This window comes from Eumetopias jubatus, unplaced genomic scaffold (genome assembly GCF_037043125.1).
Source record: "Eumetopias jubatus isolate StellerSeaLion01/CBP00866 unplaced genomic scaffold, mEumJub1_p1.0 scaffold_2, whole genome shotgun sequence".
Classification (NCBI taxonomy): domain Eukaryota; kingdom Metazoa; phylum Chordata; class Mammalia; order Carnivora; family Otariidae; genus Eumetopias; species Eumetopias jubatus.
Window position 1 is genome coordinate 53,739,403 of NW_028274808.1, and position 14,938 is coordinate 53,754,340.

The following is a 14,938-nucleotide window of genomic DNA, read 5'->3' on the forward strand; positions in this document are numbered from 1 at the left end:
ATGTGCCCGGTCCTGGGAGCGGCAGCTGGGAGTGCTGCTGTAGGGCACACAACCCAGGAGACTGCGGTTTTTAGCAGCACAGACAGAAACGGAGACCATGAGGCCTGGAGAGGTCAGTGAAGAGCAGACTGCGAACTCTCTGTTCTGAGACAGAAGTTTGGATGTGGTCACTTCTGCTCTGAATCTCTGAGGAGACACAGAAAGCCACCAGGGAAAGCCGCCAGAGAACAAAAGCCCCCCAAAACCAGTTTTCACTGAGCCCATGCCCTGCCCCTGCAGGGGGCAGGGCAACTCTGCTCAAACAAAGTTGCCTGAGTAACAGCATAGCAGGCCCCTCCCCTAGAAGACAGGCTGGAAGAACAAGAGGACGACAACCCTAATGTCCCTATAAAACGGGTACAAATTGCTTGGGTTGTGGTTAATACTTTGGACTCCGTACATTCCCTCAACCACCCCTCAACAGAATGACTAAGAGGAGGAACCCCAACAAAGAAAAGAATCAGAGACTGTGGCCTCTGCCACAGAACTATTAGATATGGATATAACCAAGATGTCAGAAACAGACTTCGGAGTCACAATTATGAAGTCGATATCTAGGCTTGAGAAAAATATTAACAACAATATAGAATCTCTAAGGGCAGAAATGAGATCTAATCAGGCCGAATTTAAAAATGCTATGAATGAAATGAAGTATAAATGGGATACTCTGACTGCCAGGGTAAACGAGGCGAAAGAATGAATTAGTGAGCTAGAAGATAAGATGATAGAAAAGAAAGACACCAAAGCGTCATGGAAAAAACAGATTAAAGCCCAAGGGATCAAACTGAGAGAGATTAATAACTCAATGAAATGTTCCAATATCGGAATTATTGGGATCCCTGAGGGGATGGAGAGAGAGGTCTAGAAAATACATTTGAGCAAATCATAGCTGAGAACTTCCCTAATCTGGGAAAAGAAACAAGCATTCATGTCCAAGAGGCAGAGAGGACCCATCCCAAGATCAATGAGAACAGACCGCTGCCACAACACGTAATAGTGCAATTCACAAATCTTAGATCCAAGGAAACAATCTTTTTTTTTTTTAAGATTTTTATTTATTTATTTGACAGAGAGAGAGCCAGCGAGAGAGGGAACACAAGCGGGTGGAGTGGGAGAAGGAGAAGCAGGCTTTCCGCGGAGCAGGGAGCCTGATGCGGGGATTGATCCCAGGACCCTGGGATCATGACCTGAGTCAAAGGCAGACACTTAACACCTGAGCCACCCAGATACCCCCCAAGGAAATAATCTTGAAAGCAGTGAGGGGGAAGAAATTTCTTACGGAGAGAGGGAGGAACATCGGAATATTGTCAGACCTGTCCACAGAGACCTGGCAAGCCAGAAAGGGCTGGCAAGACATATTCAGGGTACTAAATGAGAAGAACAAGCAGCCAAGGACACTTTATCCAGCAAGGCTGTCATTCAGAATGGTTGGAGAGACAAGGAGCTTCCAAGATAGGCAGAAACTGAAAGAATATGTGACCACGAAGCCGGCCTGCAAGAAATATTAAGGGGGGTTCTATAAAAGGAGAAAGACCCCAAGAATGATATAGAATAGAAATTTACAGAGACAATCTATAAAAACAGGATGTCACAGGCAACATGATGACAATAAATTCCTATCTTTCAATAATCACTTTCAATGTGAACGGCCTAAATGCTCCTATGAAATGGCACAGGGTTGAAGATCGGATAAAAATGATGCAGACTGAACCTAAGGTACATCAGATTGAAAGTGAGGGGATGGAGAACTATTTTTCATGTCAACGGACCTCAAAAGAAAGCTGGGGTAGCAATTCTCATATCAGACAAATTAGATTTTAAGCTAAAGACTAGTAAGAGATACAGAAGGACACTATATCATTCTTAAAGGGTCTATCCAACAAGAGGATTAACAATTATAAATATTTATGCCCCCAATATGCGAGCAGCGAACTACATAAGCCAACTGCTATCCAAAATAAAGAAACATATTGATAATAATATGTTAGTAGTAGGAGACCTTAACACTCCACTTTCAGCAATAGACAGATCATCTAAGCAGAAAATCAACAAAGAAACAAGAGCTTTGAATGACACACTGGACCAGATGGACTTCATAGATATATACAGAACATTCCATCTTAAAACAATAGAATACTCATACTTCTCTAATGCACACAGAACTTTCTCCAGAATAGACCACATACTGGGTCACAAATTGGGTCTCAACTGATACCAAAAGATTGAGATTATTTCCTGCATATTCTCAGACCACAGTCCTTTGAAACTGGAACTCAATCACAAGAAAAAATTTAGAAGAAATTCAAACACTTGGAAGCTAAAGACCATCCTGCTTAAGAATGTTTGGGCCAACCAGAAAAACAAAGAAGAACTTAAAGAATTCATGTAAACCAGTGAGAATGAAAACACATCAGTCCAAAACCTATGGGATACTGCAAAGGCAGTCCTAAGGGGGAAATACATAGCCATCCAAGCCTCACTCAAAGAAACAGAAAAATCCCGAATTCACCAACTAACTTTACACCTTAAGGAACTGGAGAAACAACAACAAATAAAGCCTAAGCCAAGAAAGGAGAAGAGAAATAATTAAAATTAAAGCAGAGATCAATGAATTAGAAACCAGAAACACAGTAGAGCAGATCAATGAAACTAGAAGCTGGTTCTTTGAAAGAATTAAGATCAATCAACTACTGGCCAGACTTATCCAAAATAAAAGAGAAAGGACCCAAATTAATAAAATTATGAATGAAAGGGGAGCAATCACGACTAACACCAAGGAAATAAAATCAATTATTAGAAATAATTATCAACAACTATATGCCAATAAATTAAGCAACCTGGAAGAAAGGGATGCCTTTCTGGAAACCTATAAACTACCAAGACTGCAGGAAGAATTAACAATCTGAATAGACCAATAATCAGTAATGAGATTGAAGCAGTGATCAAAAACCTCCCAAAAAACAAGAGTCCAGGGCCTGATGGATTCCCAGGGGAATTTTACCAAACATTTAAAGAAGAAATAATACCTATTCTCCTGAAGCTGATTCAAAAAATATGAACAGGATAACTTCCAAATTCATTCTATGAGGCCAGCATTACCTTGATCCCAAAACCAGGCAAAGACCCCAAAAAAGGAGAATTACAGACGAATATCCCTGATGAATATGAATGCTAAAATTCTCAACAAGATCCTAGCTAATAGGATCCAATAATACATTAAAAGGATTATCCATCACGACCAGGTGGGAATTATTCCTGGGATGCAAGGGCGGTTCAAAATTTGCAAATTAATCAATGTGATAGAACACATTAATAAGAGAAGAGACAAGAACCATATGATCCTCTCAATTGATGCAGAAAAAGCATTTGACAAAATACAGCATACTTTCCCGATAAATCTCTTCAGAGTGTAGGGATAGAGGGAACATTCCTCAATTTCATAAAAACCATCTATGAAAAGCCCACTGCGAATATCATTCTCAATGGGGAAAAGCTGAGAGCTTTTCCCTTGAGATCAGGAACATGACAAGGATGCTCACTCTTGCCACTATTGTTCAACATAGTACTAGAAGTCCTAGCCTCAGCACTCAGACAACAGAAAGAAATAAAAGGTATTCAAATTGGCAAAGAAGAACTCAAACTCTCTCTCTTTGCAGATGACATGATACTTCATGTGGAAAACCCAAAAGACTCCACCCCCAAATTACTAGAACTCATACAGCAATTCAGTAATGTGGCAGGATACAAAATCAATTCACAGAAATCAGTTGCTTTCTTATACACTAACAATGTAAGTGTAGAAAGAGAAATTAGGGAATCGATTCCATTTACAATAGCACAAAAAACATAAGATACCTTGGAATAAACCCAACCAAAGAGGTAAAGGATCCATACTCTAGAAAATACAGAGCACTTATGAAAGAAATTGAAGGCGCAAAAGGATGGAAAAAGATTCCATGCTCATGGATTGGAAGAAAAAACACTGTTAAATTGTCTATGCTGCCCAAAGCAATCTATACTTTCAACGCCATCACGATCAAAATACCAATGGCATTTTTCAAAGTGCTGGAACAAACAATCCTAAAATTTGTATGGAATCAGAAAAGACCCTGAATTGCCAAGGAAATGTTGAAAAAGAAAAACAAAGCTGGGGGCATTACATTCCCTGATTTCGAGCTATATTACAAGGCTGTGATCACCAAGACAGCATGGTACTGGCACAAAAACAGACACATAGATTAATGGAACAGAATAGAGAGCCTAGATGTGGACCCTCAACTCTATGGTCAAATAATTTTCAACAAAGCAGGAAAAGAAAATATTATCCATGGATAATGGATCCAATGGAAAAGAGTCTCTTCAACAAATGGTGCTGGGAAAATTGGACAGCTATATACAGAAGAATGAAACTCGACCATCCTCTAACACCATACACAAAGATAAACTCAAAATGGATGAAAGACCTCAATGTGAGACAGGAATCCATCAAAATCCTAGAGGAGAATATAGGCAGTAACCTCTTTGATATTGGCCACAGCAACTTCTTTCAAAACACGTCTCCAAAGGCAAGGGAAACAAAAGCGAAAATGAACTTTTGGGACTTCATCAAGATAAAAACTTCTGCACAGCAAAGGAAACAGTCAACAAAACAAAGAGGCAACCAGTGGAATGGGAGAAGATATTTGCAAATGACACTACAGATAAAGGGCGGATATCCAAGATCTATAAAGAACTTCTCAAACTCAACACCCAAAAAACAAATAATCAAGTCAAAAAATGGGTAGAAGACTTGAACAGACACTTCTCCAGAGAAGACATACGAATGGCTGTCGGACACATGAAAAAATGTTCAACATCAATAGCCATCAGAGAAATTCAAATCAAAACTATTTTGAGATAGCACCTTACACCAGTTACAATGGCAAAAATTGACAAGGCAGGAAACAATGAATGTTGGAGAGGATGTGGAAAAAGGGGAGCTCTCTTACACTGTTGGTGGGAATACAAGTTGGTACAGTCGCTTTGGAAAACAGTATGAAGGTTCCTCAAAAAATTAAAATTAGAGCTACCTTATGACGCAGCAATTGCCCTACTGGATATTTACCCCAAAGATGTAGTGAAAAGAAGGGGCACATGCACCCCAATGTTCATAGCAGCAATGTCCACTGTGGAAGGAGCCGAGATGCCCTTCAGCAGAGGAATGGATAAAGAAGATGTGGTCCATATATACAATGGACTATTACTCAGCCATCAGAAAGGATGAATACCCAACTTTTACATCAACATGGATGGGACTGGAAGAGATGATGCTAAGTGAAATAAGTCAAGCAGAGAAAGTCAATTATCATATGGTTTCACTTACTTGTGGAACATAAGGAATAGCATGGAGGACATTAGGAGAAGGAAGGGAAAAATGAGGGGGGGGAATCGGAGGGAGAGATGAACCATGAGAGACTATGTACTACGGGAAACAAACTGAGGGTCCTAGAGGGGAGGGGGGTGGGGGGATGGGTTAGCCTGGTGATGGGTATTAAGGAGGACATGTACTGCATGGAGCACTGAGTGTTATACGCAAACAATGAATCACGAACACTACATCAAAATCTAATGATGTACTGCATGGTGACTAACATAACATAATAAAATAAAAAAAAATACTCGAGGTACACATTTACCTTATTTAGATCCTGGAACTTGAGCCTAAATCTGATACTGAATAGACAAGATGTTGGGGAGTCTTAAAAGGGAGTGAATGAATCTTGCATATGAAGGAAATATAAATAACATGTGGCGAGCCAGAGGATTTTAGTGGCTTTAGACATGCACACAAATTCTTTGAGATTCCTACCTTTAAAGAGTGATGTCGCATTTTCATCCTCCTGGATCCATGCAAATCTTATTAACTCGCATTGAATGAATAGATTACCACAGAAGTGATGGTGCATGGCTTGAAAGTCTATGTCATCAAAGACAGTGGTCCTTCTTCCTGACTCTCTTTCTCTTTGGGGTTGCTTACTCTTGGAACCTAGCCATCATGTTATGAGTAAACCAAGCAAATGGATGAAAATGTCTTGTGTAAGTACTCTAGGCACAGGCCCAGTGAAGCTGTCAGCAACAGGCAGAATCAACTACCAGGCATGTGAGTGGCTGAATCTTTAGTTACTTCCATCTTCAACCTCTTCTGCACTGCAGCTCTTACCATATGGACCATAGAAAAACTATCCTTATCAAGTCCTGCCCAAATTGCAGATTGGTGAACAAAACATATTTTATAGTTGTTTTAAGCTACTCCATTCTGGGATGATTTTCAATGCAGTAATAGATAACTGGAACATGTATCTAAAATTGTTGAATGAGGACAGAATGAGATCATTTAATTATTCAATATGTGTTGAGCAGCTACCATGGAAGTAGTCTCAGAATTGAGCCTGAAAATAGTTTACAGTCCACATGATTTAAAACAATCCTTTGAAAGTTTTATATTTTCTCATTTCAGGTTTCCTAAGACCCCTATAATAAAAATGCTTCATAATAATGTCCAATTATTTTTTTAATGCAAAAGTATATAAGAAACAAGTCACCACAATAAAATGTAGTTCACTCTATAAGAGTACTTAGAAGGCCATACCTAGAAATTCAGCTCTGAATTTCCATATGTGCATTCATGTACATTGATTGTAGAGTTCAGTGATCACGTATGTGCATTTGTCTTCCAGAAAACTCAGAACATTGTTGAAAAGCACCTGTAACTCAATAAGAATAGTGATATTTCAGAAAATCAGCAAGAGGAGAAGCTGGGCAATTCTGGGTTTTTCAAAGCTGCTTTCCATCGTGTGCAATCCATCAGAGAGACTTCATATGCAATATTAATTCAGAGATGAAGGATACAGCTTAGGAAGCAGCTGTGCATAGTTAGACTTCCTATTTTACCCCATCCCAATGCTGAATTTCATATTAGAGTTCTGAGGCAAAAGTAATTAAAACATCAATGGAAATAGGCCTACGTACAGATCCTTGTGTCTTCTAATGACAGGCACCTCTCATAATTACCCTCCCCTCCAATACTAACTGCAGCTTTTCAGGTCTATGATATCTGCTCTGGTACTATAAAAACCACTGCAGCAGGAGGTTTGTTAGGAACTCTATCCCAAAGGAAATTGCTCTCACAGGATCAATATAGAGCATGTACATTTGTTGACTTTCCTCGTAATACCCAACATTCATTATCCTCTCCCAGATCCAGTTCCCTTGTAAATTACTCACTTCTTTTCAAAAGTTCTACATTGTTGTAGAGTTTAAGCATATTAGTATATGCTGGGTCACAGTCTTTCTTAATAGAATAGCATTATTTCCTTTGAATGTTGGTCCATTAGGTGGAGCATACATTCTATATTCCCCTTAGCCCCCATCATGTGGATTTGTTTGTTTTTCCATTAAGATTTCACCTCATGTATTATACCACTCTGCTATTAGCTGAATACATGTTTAAGAATGTTATGTCTTCTTTGAGAATTTGTCTCTATTATTATATAGTATCTGCCCATACTTATCCTTGATAGTCTTCCCTGTTCCTGAAGTCTAATTTATTTGAAATAAATATAGCTACTCCAGCTGTTTTTGGTTAGTGTTTGAATGACATATATTTCTTTATCCCATTGCCTTTAATTTATAAAGGTCTTCATACTTAAAATGAGGCTTCATGTGAACATAATTGGTTTAGTTCGGATCTGACAATTTCTGTATTTTAACTGTGTTTAGACCATTAACATTGAAAGTTATTGATATAGTTGGATTATAAATCTATCTTTTTGCTTGTTTCCTATTTGTTGTATTTGTTCTTTATTTCTTTTTTCTTTCTCCACCTTTCCTTGTTTCAATTGAGATTTTTCTATTATTTGCTTTTATCTCCTCAACTGACTTAATATTTATAACTTTTAACTTTTTTAGTAGGTGCCTTAGGGTTTAAAATATGGATTTTTAAATAATCCGAATCCATCTGCAAATACTTCTATACTTCTTTAAGTGTAGTGTAGAGATATTATCACTACTTATTCCCAATTCCTTCCTCTTATCCCTGGTACCATTGTTGTCATACATTCAGTTTACATATGAATGACCAATACTTTGTTATTATTACTTGACATGGTTTATCATTTAGAAAATTAACAATAAGAAATAAAAGGGAATGTTTTACTTTCATTTATTCCATTGTGATTTTTATTATTGTCAGGTTTCTGACCTATACCATATTTTTTCTTACTGAAGAATTTCCTTTAACATTTCTTACAGAGTAAGTCTATAAGCAGTAATTTCCCTCATTATTGTTTGCTTGAGCAGCTCTTTTTTTTTTTCATTTTTGAAGGATTTTTTTTCTGAGTGTAAAATTCTGAGTTAAGATTTTTTCCCCTTCTTTTAACAACTTAAAGTTGTCACTTGATTGCCTCTTTTGCTTCTATGGTTTTTAATGAAAAGTCTGCTGTAATTCTTGTTCTGTTGCCTTTGTAAGTACACACCACTGCCACCTGCCATCTGCCTTCAAGATTTTCTCTTTACCTTTTGCATTTCTGCAGCTCAAACATGCTGTGTCAAGGTGGGCTTTGTTTGTTTGTCTTTCTGGTATTTATCCTATTTGAATTCTCAAAACATCTTGGATTGGCCTGCAAGATACATGCTTCACTGCTCTCCCCCCTGTAGATTAAGACTTTTAACGTACAGGGGAGATAGGGGCAAAGGATGCTAACAGGTTCCTGCAGTAGCTGACATTTTCTTACCTGAGTCAGTGCTTCAGGGGTATTCTCTCCCATCTTCCCCAAGAAAGCTTGATGGGTTTCCTAGAGGAAATGCTTGAAATAAGGAGACAGCAAATATGAGTGGTCTATAGACTTCTCACTTTCATGCTAGCCCACACTATGCCTTCATCAATGCATTAAAATTTATAATTTCACCTTCCTACTGACTTTTATGGTGTCCAGTGGCACATTCTGCAAGAAATCTAGGGCATGGGTTCTGTTTTACACTGCAGGCACCTGGCATTCTATTTTTCAATTTCAGATTGGTTGTTTGCCTTATGACCTCCATTCTTAGAAGAATTCAAAAAAATGTGTTAACTTGGAATATAGATCCAGCATTTTTTTTTTTTTTGGTTGCATGGGAGATGACATCCATCCAGCTCTCCACATCTTTGAGTTGAAGTTAAAAGTCCAAAGGTAAATATTTTAAAAAATGCAGAGATCAAATAAATTAAAAGAAAAATGCTAAAGTAATTTGAAAAATAAAAATTCAAGAGTACAAAATCGTCATCTAATATAATCTAAGGTCTTCTAAATTTGCATCTTTGTGCTGTGACTTGAGCTTGCCAAACTTTCAGTGCTGTAAATTGAGTATCATCATGGCAGTTTATCAGGAGTATGCTCAATAATGGAACAAAAAAAGAAAAGTAGACAGTGTCCTCTGAAGTGGAAACTTGGAAAACAGTGGGGGAGTATGAAGAATTTAGTCATTAGGGTCAAGCTGAGAAGAAAGAACTACCTAAAGATGCTACACAGAGGACAGTTTGACTTTGCAGAAAGGTTCAAGAAACTTATCTAATAGAGAATCCTGAAGAACAGAATGTATTTCAATACAGAAATTTTATGCAGATTTTATTTACTTCTTTTCCCTGTTTCATGGGTTTGGTTTTTTGAGTTCTAGAAGGTTTTAAGCTAATCAGTGACATTTTTGTTTTATCTTTGATATAGTACTCAACTTCTGTTGACAGTACTTGCTACTGGTTTTCTGATGTGGCTCAATATCAATTGACAGAATTTCTAAAATCTTTATGTGCAAACCACTCTATTTTTTTAAAGATTTTATTTATTCATTTGACAGAGAGAGAGAGACACAGCAGGAGAGGGAACACAAGCAGGGGGAGTGGGAGAGGGAGAAGCAGGCTTCCCACTGAGCAGGAAGCCTGATGCGGGGCTCAATCCCACGACCCTGGGATCATGACCTGAGCTGAAGGCAGACGCTTAATGACTGAGCCACCCAGGTGCCACCAAACCACTCTATTTTGATATTGAATGATATTGAATTGATTTCCTGAAGTGTTTTTAGGTAGAAGTCTTTAAACTTTTAACAGTATTTTCATAGACTGAGAAGAAAGGGGAAAAAAAAAATCACAAGAGTCAATTCTATCATGTCTTGGTTGTAATACTTCTTCGGCCAGTCTGTGATCTGCTGAAGAGGCCTAGTGATTCCTCTTAACAAGCTTCCATTTTCTGAGGTATTAATTAGCTACAAAGATAGGGGTTAAGAAATCAAAGATAGTAAAATCATAATGACTTGGAATCATGTGTGCTAAGTCAAGGAGTACATTAAATGGTAATATGTAAATTCAGTTAAATGATGAGTCAACTAATCTTGCCACTGTTACAAAACTAACACCTCAACCTATTTATTTAATCTGCAGAAGATTTTACCTTACTATTCTGTCTTAGTGATACATTTAGGAGATCCATGGAAGTAATACCATCAGTCACTCTGTAGTAGAAAAAAGACTTTTAAGAAAAAGTTTTATTGGTATGAAAAAGCATTACTTAGGGGGAAAAAAAAGAGTGTTGTGTTCAAACAATTTCCAGCAACTCTATAATCGTATATTAAAAGTTTCTTTTCTATTAAAATTATTAGAGCTTTTAATATACCAGTGGGCATTGTCAAATTATAAGTGTAAGAAATATGAAGAATAAATATAAAGAGTTATATGTTTCATGGGCAAAATGCATTTTTGATCATTATTGATTATGGCTATTCACGGGCACTTTGCACATATGGAAATAAACCTTTTGATCTGCTTTCAACATAATCTTGCTTCTCCTTTTTTCTTCCTTATCATCAAGATTAATAATTACCTAAAATAATGTATTATTTGGAATAGGGAACAAAGGGATGTGTATTAACTTTCCTATGATAATTTGGTTACTGAGAAGGGATTTTTCTGCTTCAGAGTTCTTGTAATTGAAGATTCTATCTAGAAATTTAAATTCTGATTTAAATCTAAAGATAATTGGTGATCTTTTGCTTAAGATCTCAAACCCTGCTAGTATTACCAAATATCTGATCATCTGTTGTCAACTGTTTTCTAGCAGATAGAATTCTTTTAAGGGATGATCTTTGACTACTCTCCGTGTCGTTACCGGCACTCTAGAAGAGATTGTGGACTAGCATTCTGGAAAGTAAAGGATACAATTTGAAACATCTCAGAATAGTTCTCACCTTCTTGGAATGTCATTTAGCCTGGTGTGGATAAAGGCCACACCGTCTGACAAAAATGATCTCAGAGATGGAGTGAGATGTGGTTTGTTTCCTGAGAGATGGTCACTTTTGGGATCTATTCCCAGCAAATATAAGCAAGGAATATTAAATGAAGTGTAAGGTTTGCTACCCCTGAACAATAAACTGTGGGATGGGGGTGGGGAAAGAAAATACTGACAAAATACCTTGATCAAACACAAAAAAGTTAATTCAGAAAACATACGAAGCATTTGGAAATTTTAATTGTACACAATAATTGCTTGAACTTGTATGTTTTTTATTGCTTTCCAGAGTCATTAAAATGAACAGAAATTGTATACATGTAATTTTTAAGCATATGTTACAATGTTGATACCTCAACTGAAATCACTTTATAAGTGTGCTATTTGTAGATACTAGAGCAAACCATTCATTTATTTTACCTTTTTAACATGCTTAATGCTAACAAGAAGATTGCAAAAATAAATAATCTATCTGAAATATCTGCATGTTTATACCCAAGCATAAAATCTATCTGAAATATCTGCATGTTTATACCAAGCAAAAAAAATTTTGAAAATAATTTTACCAATGTAGAGCATATATTAGAGAGTTAGAGAATAGTTTTTTTTTCTGTTAATGCATTGAAGTTTTTCAATAACATTTCTTGTTAACTGGTTATATTTTAGAGAAATGATTTTGACAAGCATATTAATTAGTTTTAAGTTTGACAGTTTGAAATACCTTTTTTTAAAATACTTTTTTAAGTATCCTAACATGAGTTCTAATTATCACAGGGATTAAACCATACCTAAATTTCCCCCTCAGTATTTGGCACCATGTTATTTTGTATTCTGTAAGTTCTAGGACATACATTGTAAAAAACCCAGAGTAGTCGCTTAAGTTAAACAATAGGCTGAGCCTTGTCTCTGCCACATAAATACAGTTTAAGAATTTAAAAATTAATTATTATTTAAAATTTGAATAATAGCTGTCTCAGAGGGACTTTGGCAGATTAAATTAAATATTTTTTTTAAATACCTAGAAAACAGCTTGGTACATAGGCAAAAAAAGGTTTTTTTTTTTAAGATTTATTTATTTATTTGAGAGAGAGAGAGTGAAAGAGAGAGTGGGGGGAGGGGAAGAGGGAGAGAATCTCAGGCAGACTCCCCATTGAGCACAGAGCCAACTTGGGGCTAGATCTCATGACCCATGAAATCATGACCTGAGCCAAAAACACGAGTCTGACACTTAACCAACTGAGTCACCCAGGAGCCCTTAGGTACAAAAAGTTTTTATTTAATTTCCTTCAAAGCTGTTATTGCATATTAAACTATACTCCTAAGAAATTCCCTATCTTTTTGCCTTCATATTCCCGACCACTTTTCACTCACTCTTCTTTTTACTGGTTCATTCAAAAATTATTTCTTGAGCATTATTTGAAGCTCTAGGCATATAATAATGAATGGTAAATATAAGTGTAAGCTTGTTATAGGTCAGATTGTGATTTGAGATAAGGGGGGAAAGGCTGTGAAGGGAATAGTTGAGGGCAAGGGCAATAAACAAATGCTAGGATTTGAGACAAGAACATGGCAATGCAAATGGGGAAGCTGAGGAGTGTAGCTGGAGCAAAATGAGTGGAAGAGTGTCTAACAGGACAACAGGGAGCTGGGGCTATGCCCTTTAAAGCCCATAATCATTTAGCAAATACCAACCCCGTACATATTGTTGTACTTCTCAGAGTACAAGCGTATGAGGTAGGCTCTCACTGGGTATGAGAGGATGACAAAAAAACTCGTAATGATCGTAATGATCATGGAAGGCACTAGGTGCTTTGATAGAGGAACTAAGGAATGAAAGCAAAGGGTATGCATGGGGGAATTGAAAGAATAGTTCATGGATTGAAAAAGTGGCTTAAATTGAGATATAAAGAAAGAATGAAAATTATTCAGGTGAACTGCTTGAAAGAAGGTTCTACAGAAAGGGTGGTAGTCAGTCAAAAGGAATGCCCCTCATGAAATCAAGGAATTACTGAGTTGAAAAATGCAGTTTGGCTCAGGCACAGAGGAGTTCTTCAGGCACTTTTTGACTCAAGGTTGCTGTCAACATGGTTTTGTAAATAAATGTCGGGGAGAATAAGTAAATAAATAAATAAATGGGAATAATTTTTTCCCACTGCATTGTTACAGTATTAAGTTCTTTTCTTCCAGAGATTGCCTCACTCCAATACTTCATGCCAAATTTATGTCATAGTAGTTTGATTAACTTGTCTTGTCACCAGTCCTTAGATATGTAACCCACTGTCTGCCGAATTTTGATATGGGAAAGTTGTATGTAATCTGAAGTTGCAGCATTTTCTCTGACTATAAACTGATTTATGAGTTAAAGGCAAATTTTAATCACTCTTGTTATATGTTTGAGAGGGAGTTTTCAAGGACATTAGCAAGAGGTGTTTTACTGGTCTATATATGTCACGTGGTGGAATGCTGTTATGAAGGACCTTTTTCTGTACATTTCATATTCACATGATGTCAAAACAAATGTTCAGTGTTCATAAATAAGCACAGAAGATATATTCCCTCCACACACCAGTTTATGGCACTTGATTTCTTAAGCATCTACCAAATAAGACAGATGACATAATATAGAAATGTGAAAAACTTCTTTTCTTTTAGGGTGAACTTTGACCATTTGGGAATAGAAGACTGGAGGAATCCAGGCAGATAAATTCTCTCTTTCTTTCCCCGTCTATCCTTGGGTAGATTGCCTGGAGAAATCATGGACCCAGGAATAGTCTCTTGTTGTAGCTTATTCCAGGATGCCCATTATGGCTGAGCTGTTAAACCAGCCAAGCAGCTCCCTATGTTTCTTTTGTGGCTCATTGTCAAACAGCCACTATAGTAACTCATCACTTGTATCTTGTGGGGCATCATTTCCTCTCTCACTTTTCTATTCACTCACTCTCAATGCCTTGTGATTGTACCTCTCATAAAAAGAATCACTAATTAATAACCTCATATCAAACTTTTCTTTATTGGCAAGCCAGGCTATGAAATTTTACACTAGAGATTATTCTAAAAAGAAGACATTCAGGATCAAATTTTTGAGTTTTACTTTCCACTTGTCTAAAAATAATAGATACCACATTACAATATATGTAACCTTAACCCTTTACCTATGGTCAATCTGGATGAGGTGTAGGTGAAGGGAAGATACTGGGAGATTAAATAACGCCAGCAGTGAAGCAGTATGAGCGCAATGGTAGCTCTCACACTAATGGAGAATGTGTAAAAGAAAAGGATGGGTTCAAAATTTTTGGCAGACTCTGAAGGTCAGAGGCTTCTCTTCCATATCTAGGGAACAACTTTATTTTCCTCAGACAGAACTGTTCCTATGATCTGATTTTAAGGATGGTCAACATAAACTGACTATCTTTATCAGGTAACCTGTGTAAAAGTTAGGGTCCTGACAGGAGATGAGTGGAACTTGGACACATAGAATAGGGGCAATTGGCTGAGACTGAAGGTCTTGAACACTAATTCTCCTGCATCCTACCACCTAGTAGGATTAAAATGTTAATTTCAATTAACATAAAATGTTAATTTTAATTTAATCTTCTTCCTTATTGTAA

The 14,938-nt window shown here is 37.0% G+C and overlaps 1 pseudogene; it reads left to right on the top strand.

Moving 5' to 3' along the window:
* The window catches only part of LOC148164836 (disintegrin and metalloproteinase domain-containing protein 21-like), a 68,425-nt pseudogene continuing 53,487 nt past the window's right edge, over positions 1–14,938 (top strand).